General features: G+C 34.9%; 2 pseudogenes; both read left to right on the top strand.

Annotated features, from left to right (window-relative positions):
• The first annotated feature begins 1,811 nt into the window (after positions 1-1,811).
• Positions 1,812-2,746, top strand: LOC110258766 (annotated as a pseudogene).
• Positions 2,747-4,884: 2,138 nt separating this feature from the next.
• LOC110258767 lies at positions 4,885-5,747 on the top strand (annotated as a pseudogene).
• Positions 5,748-6,263: the final 516 nt, after the last annotated feature.

Consider the following 6,263-nt stretch of genomic DNA (forward strand, 5'->3'; position numbering starts at 1 on the left):
GATTGTTCTAGATCATTTTTTTATTACTATTCCAATAGGCTGTAGTACATTCATTCTAAAAACAAAAGTTGGCCTTGCCCCCACCCCAGATCCCCATGTGTTTTTTATGGCCACACCCATGGCACATGGAAGATCCTGGCCCTGGGACCAAATCCCAGCTCCAGCCACAGCCTTCCCTTTGGCTTTGCCTGTAAAATGCCAAATCCTTAAATCATCCCCCCAGGCCAGGATCAATCCTGTGCCTCCACAGGAACCTGTGCCACTGAACTCATATATATTTTTTTCCCTTCTTTTGGCTTTTTTGGCCTCACTTGTTGCATATGGAATTTCCAAGGCTTGGGGTCAAATAGGAGCTACAGCTGCTGGCTTATGACACAGCCACAGCAATGCCAGATCTGAGGCATGACTTCAACCTACACCACAGCTCATGGAAACATGGGATCCTTACTCCATTGATCAAGGCCAGGGATCAAACCTGCATCCTAATGGATCCTGTCAGGTTCATTAACGACTGAGCCTGAAAGGAAACTCCTGCACTCAGATTCATAACCCACTGCACCACAGGAGGAAATCTTCCACATATTATTTTCTTAGGAGTTTTTCCCTCTTGTAAATTGCTATGGATTCATTACTCTTCTTAAAATGCACATGAATCCTGGGAGTAAAATAAAATCCTTTATTAGTGTAGTTCTATAAATTTGTGAGCCTTTGTTTCTTCATCTACAGTATAACATGAGGACATTAACAAAAATTTCAAGAATATGAATTGGCAGCACTTTACTAACACAAGCATAGTTCACTTACAATAATTTTTGTTTCCTGCTTTACCAGGTATTATTTAAAACTATATTATGCTAAACACATTTATTTTAAAAATCCATATATATGCTCCAAGTGTATATAAATAAAGGAGAAAACTGAGTCTAAGTTTCACTGGTTACTGACCTAAAATATCCTTGTTCCCATACTTTACCTAAAATACATATTTCCTGCTTTTGATGTTTTGACAACTGCCTCAACCATATTTTAAATAATTTATACTTTTCAATGTTGATTATCATGTATTTCACCTTTGATGTATTGTTAAAGTGATCATTTTAAAGTGAAAAATTACTAATGGTTCAGAGTAAGAAATTTGAGATGAGGTTTACTAAGTAGATTTCATAAATTGCATCCTCAAAGTAATTCCATCAAATGTGTCATTAATAATTAAACAACCAATATGTCAAAACACATTATCAAACATCTGTTGTGTTTGGAGAGGCAAAATAAAAGTTCTCACAATATAATGAGAGAAGATCATAATATGTATCTGGATAGGTAATTGCAACCAGAACAGTTTCAAATAAAGTGTATGTACAAAGAGTAATAGTTATAGTTGCACCATATAAAATAGAAAGAATGCCTTGTACATGTGAAATGTTCATGGAAGAGTTGAGAAATTATTAAAAAATACAATTTAAAAATCTTGTGGTGCCTGTCACTTTGAAAGTGGGAGGCAAATGTTTCCTCCTCAGAATTCTGTTTGTTAATATGGGGAGTAAAATTGACCAATTTTTGCTCTGTACATACAGATTAAAAATAAAAAAGCATAATTCTCAAACAGATCACTTGCATTTTAAGTCAAACCTAAATTTAGATATGAACTATGTTGTTGTACTTGAAAGTTAGCATATATGTTCTCCATTAGTCTTAAGTTGTGTTCTTTGACTTCAGGATATAAAATGCTGTACTTTAATGGAGAATGTACTAATTCCCCCAAGTCCTTTTAATTTTAAAATTTTAACATAGGCCAAAAAGTAAATGTCTGAATGTATTATTTTCACAGATGGAACATCAAAAAAGACCTACTGGATGTAAATCTCACTTCAATGATGGAATTTGTTCTTTTGGGGTCTTCTGATATTCCTAATCACCAAATATTTCTCTTTGTGAGATTTCTCTTTATTTATGTAATAATTCTGATGGGAAATAGCATGATAATTCTCTTAACTGGGACCGACCAGGCACTCCAGACTCCTATGTATTTTTTCCTCAGTAATTTTTCCTTCTTGGAAATCTGTTATGTATTGGTCAGTCTCCCCAGAATGCTTACAAACCTTTGGACTCAGGAAATACACATTTATTTGTTTGCCTGTGCCACACAAAATTGGAAACATAGAGTGTCTCCTTGTTACAGTGATGGCCTATGACTGCTATGTGGCCATTTGTAACCCTCTGCACTATCCCCTAGTCATGAACGACAAAGCCTGTGTCCAGCTGGTGGCTGCCTGCTGGATCACCAGCATTCCATTTTGGATAGTGCAAACATGCCAGATTTTCTCTCTACTCTTTTGTAGATACAACCAAATCACTTATTTTGTGACATCCTCTCAGTACTCAAGCTGGCCTGTGGGGACACTTTTCTAAATGAGATGTTGGTCTTTGCAGTCACTGTGGTGTTTGTTGTTATCCATTTTCTGTTGATACTTTGGTCCTACAGTCAGATCACTTCCACCATCCTACAATTGCATTGGCAACAGGAAGACAAAAAGTCTTCTCCACTTGCTCCTCACATGTCATGGTTGTGACTTTATTCTATGAATCTGCAGTCATTACATATTTATTATCTAAATCCAAAAATTCATCCAGAATACACAAGTTTCTCTCCATTTTCTACACCATCGTCACCCTGACGTTTAACAACCTGATGTAGAGTCTGAGAAATAAGGATGTATTTACGGCCTTGAGAAAATTGCTACCTTAATGTTTAACTCATTACCTGCTTGATTTGAAATCAATTTTTGTTTTCTCATTTAATTCTGCTATTATATAATCAGAAATTAATGTTCAGTTTTCTTTTTGTCCTTTACTATAGATTTATTACCTTTACTCACTCCTGAGCTTAATGTCTCATGATGAATTTTATGATATTAGGATTTTATCCACAGGGTGTTTTGCTGATAAGAAATTATGTATTTAGCAATTTTATATTCAGTTCAAAAATTTACTAGTGATTCAATACTTTTTTTATGGGAAAATGTAATATTTCTTACCTAGGAATTAATGTCATATACCCCTTTTCCTAGACCATAATGAATATTTTCAATACTTTCCCTCTTATATAACTATAATTTGCTTTTTTCTTTGCATCATATTTTTAGATAATAAAATGATAAGCCTTTGAGAAGATCTGTTAAATACCTATGTGCTTATAAATTTAGACATTTTTACCTTTCAAAAAACTCAATATGATTTCTTATGATTTACAGCACATCTATGTAAAGATTAAAAATAGAAATTCTGCATAATAACAATTAAAATATGGTAGTGTTGCAATAAAAAATTTGCCATCTGCTTCCCTCTGAATTTTTCTTTATAGAAATGCTTTGTCTATATGGCAAAATCATGCTTCTCTCATCTCAATAAGCTGTTTCCTTAATCTTTGCTAATGCAAAAAATATGGAAGCATATTTGCTTCTAGAAATATATCATTTATGGGATTGAACTATTTTGCCCCCAGAAAGATTCACCCATTCTCTATGTTTTCTTGACTTATTTTTTTATTTTCTTGTGTAGTATATAATTGAAATTAAAAATACTTGAGATATTTAACACATTATTTCCCCATGTTTTCCTTGTTATGGTACTTGAGAAGGGTTATCATTAAACAAAACAAAAGAAGTTACCATTAAAAAATAAGAGTCTTGTATTTCCTCAGATATTTCACATTGAAATACAGGGAATCCATTGAACCCATTTTCAGTCAAAATGGTTGGAAAATGATTCAATCTGTGCATGTTTTTTTTTCTTTTAAAATATGTCCTTTAACATATGCTTAAATGATTTATTTTTTTCACAAAGCTATAATGTATCCACCATGTAGTTCTTTTGTTTAAGTAGGTATCATGGCATCAAGAAAGATATATAAGAGTTCCCGTGGTGGCTCAGTGTTTGATGAATCCAACTAGGAACCATGAGGTTGCAGGTTCAATCCCTGGCCTTGCTAAGTGGGTTAAGGATCCGGTGTTGCCATGAGCTGTGATGTAGGTCACAGACACAGCTCTGATCCTGCATTGCTGTGGTTCTGGCATAGGCCAGTGGCTACAGCTCTGATTAGACCCCTAGCCTTGGAATCTCTATATGCTTCAGGTTTGACCATAGAAAAGGCAAAAAAAAAAAAAAAAAAAAAAGAGAAAAAAAGAAAGACATCTATAAAACACATGCAAAAACTAAGCCAATTATTTAAGATGTTCAGATTACAGTGACAGATGATAATCGTGGCAATAACATATTACCCACTTAGAAGAAGAATATAAGTAAAGTTTCAAAATTTGGTTTTGTAACCATTGGAAGTTCATTTCAGTTTTCTTGCACTGCTTAACAAATTAACTCTAAAATTTGCAGCTTAGAGCAAGATTTTACTGTATCTTATAGATTTTCAGGAATTGAGGCAGGGATCAACTGCATGATTTTGTTCAATGTAGAACTGGTTGTGGTGACTAAGGAGTATTCAGATGGTAATGTGTTTGGTTTTAATGTCTAAAATAGCTTTGTATTACTATATCATGTAGTTACCATGATGAATTGCAGAGAAGAAAAAAACCTGGTTCTTATGTAATTTACATACACATAGAAAAGAAACAGCTGAATAACTAGGTAGACAAATTAAAGCAGTTTAACATAAAATTATAAAATAAATAATGTACAGTACAGTGACTCACATGAAATTTGCAGTTATTAAAATGACATTCAACTTAGTTTGGGAAGTAAGAGGTTAAAGATTTTCCCTCAATAGTGACACTGAAGTACCTTCTTTTATGTCACTGATAGTGTTGATAAATATAATAATGTTAAAAATGTTGAAAGGGCCTGGGTGTTGGTGGCCAAGGCACCAGGAACAAGATGGCAGCAGTAGTGCTGCACACCCTTGGACTGGCCTCGATCAGCAGCTTCCAGTCGCAGGATACCCCCTGCAGCCTTCTGCCAGGGCTCCAGAAATTGGCATCTTGTAATAACAGACCTAGAGAAGACCACTGGCTAAAATTCTTGTTTGTCTGGAAGGTCAATCCAAAGAAAAATTGCTCATTCTAAGTTCCTAGCCAAAAAGCAAATGAGCAGTCTGTACAAATTACAGTTTCACTATGTTAAACTGGAATGCCTAGAAGCATACAGCAAAATTTGTCAAGAGATATTGCCAAAGATTCATGAAGATAAACATTACCCTTGTACTTTGGTGGGGACTTGGAACATGTGTTATGGTAAGCAGGATCAATCTGTCCACTTCTGGAGCTATGAAGGAAGCTATCCACCCCCCACAGAGATCATGAATAAACTTAAGGAAAATAAGGAATTTTCATGGTTCTGTAAGGTGAGAAGTAAGATGCTTCTCTCCAGGAAGAATCAGCTCTTCCAGAAGTTCAGTTTCTGGAGTGAGGCTATCCCACAATCAGGACCAAATGTATATGAACTCAAGATCTTACCAGCTCTGACCAGGAACTATTGTTGAATGGGGAAATTATTGGGATAATTAAATTTGCTTCAGACAGGACAGTAATGATGCAGTTGGATGATTCTTCTCCCAGATTGGGCAGCTATATATGGTTCACCATCGTTGAGCTTACAAGGATCTCGAGACCAGAGAAGATATACAGAATGCAGCATGTCATAAACATGGCTGGGAAGAACTGGTGGATTAAATAGTCCCTCTTATTTGAGAGATGGAATCCATAATCATGATCCCACAGAAAACCTCACCCCTCCAGTAAAGCTATGGGATTTAGATGTGCCTACATAAATTTATGTGACAAGTACTTGTCAGAAATTAATTTGAACACTATATCAAGTGAACAAGGAACAGAGAATTGTAAATTGCTGTATACAGCTTGTAAGAGACCTCTTCTTTACAACTGACATAATCACAAGAAAGGAAACTATTACCATATTGCCATTTGGTTGATTGTAACAGTGTCCTGCAGTCTTCAGAAACAGCTCCGTATTTGACAAATATAGCTTATAATCCCAAGATACCCCTTCCCACACTCTAGAAAGAGGGCCAAATTAAAACTTGAATAACCTCCAAATAAGAATCCCAAATAACCATGGGAAAATGTTAGTCATTTCTTCATAAAAAGCATATCTGTTTTATAACTACAGATTTTTAGACAAATTCCTTGTAACAGAAAGAAATATAAATTTTGTCATGTTTCTCTAGCATTGTTTTCTGAGTATCAGACTAGGAACAAATTATGAGTGTATCCAATACCTGAAAATATTTTATTTCA

The sequence above is a fragment of the Sus scrofa genome, unplaced genomic scaffold (assembly GCF_000003025.6).
Source record: "Sus scrofa isolate TJ Tabasco breed Duroc unplaced genomic scaffold, Sscrofa11.1 Contig42, whole genome shotgun sequence".
Lineage (NCBI taxonomy): Eukaryota > Metazoa > Chordata > Mammalia > Artiodactyla > Suidae > Sus > Sus scrofa.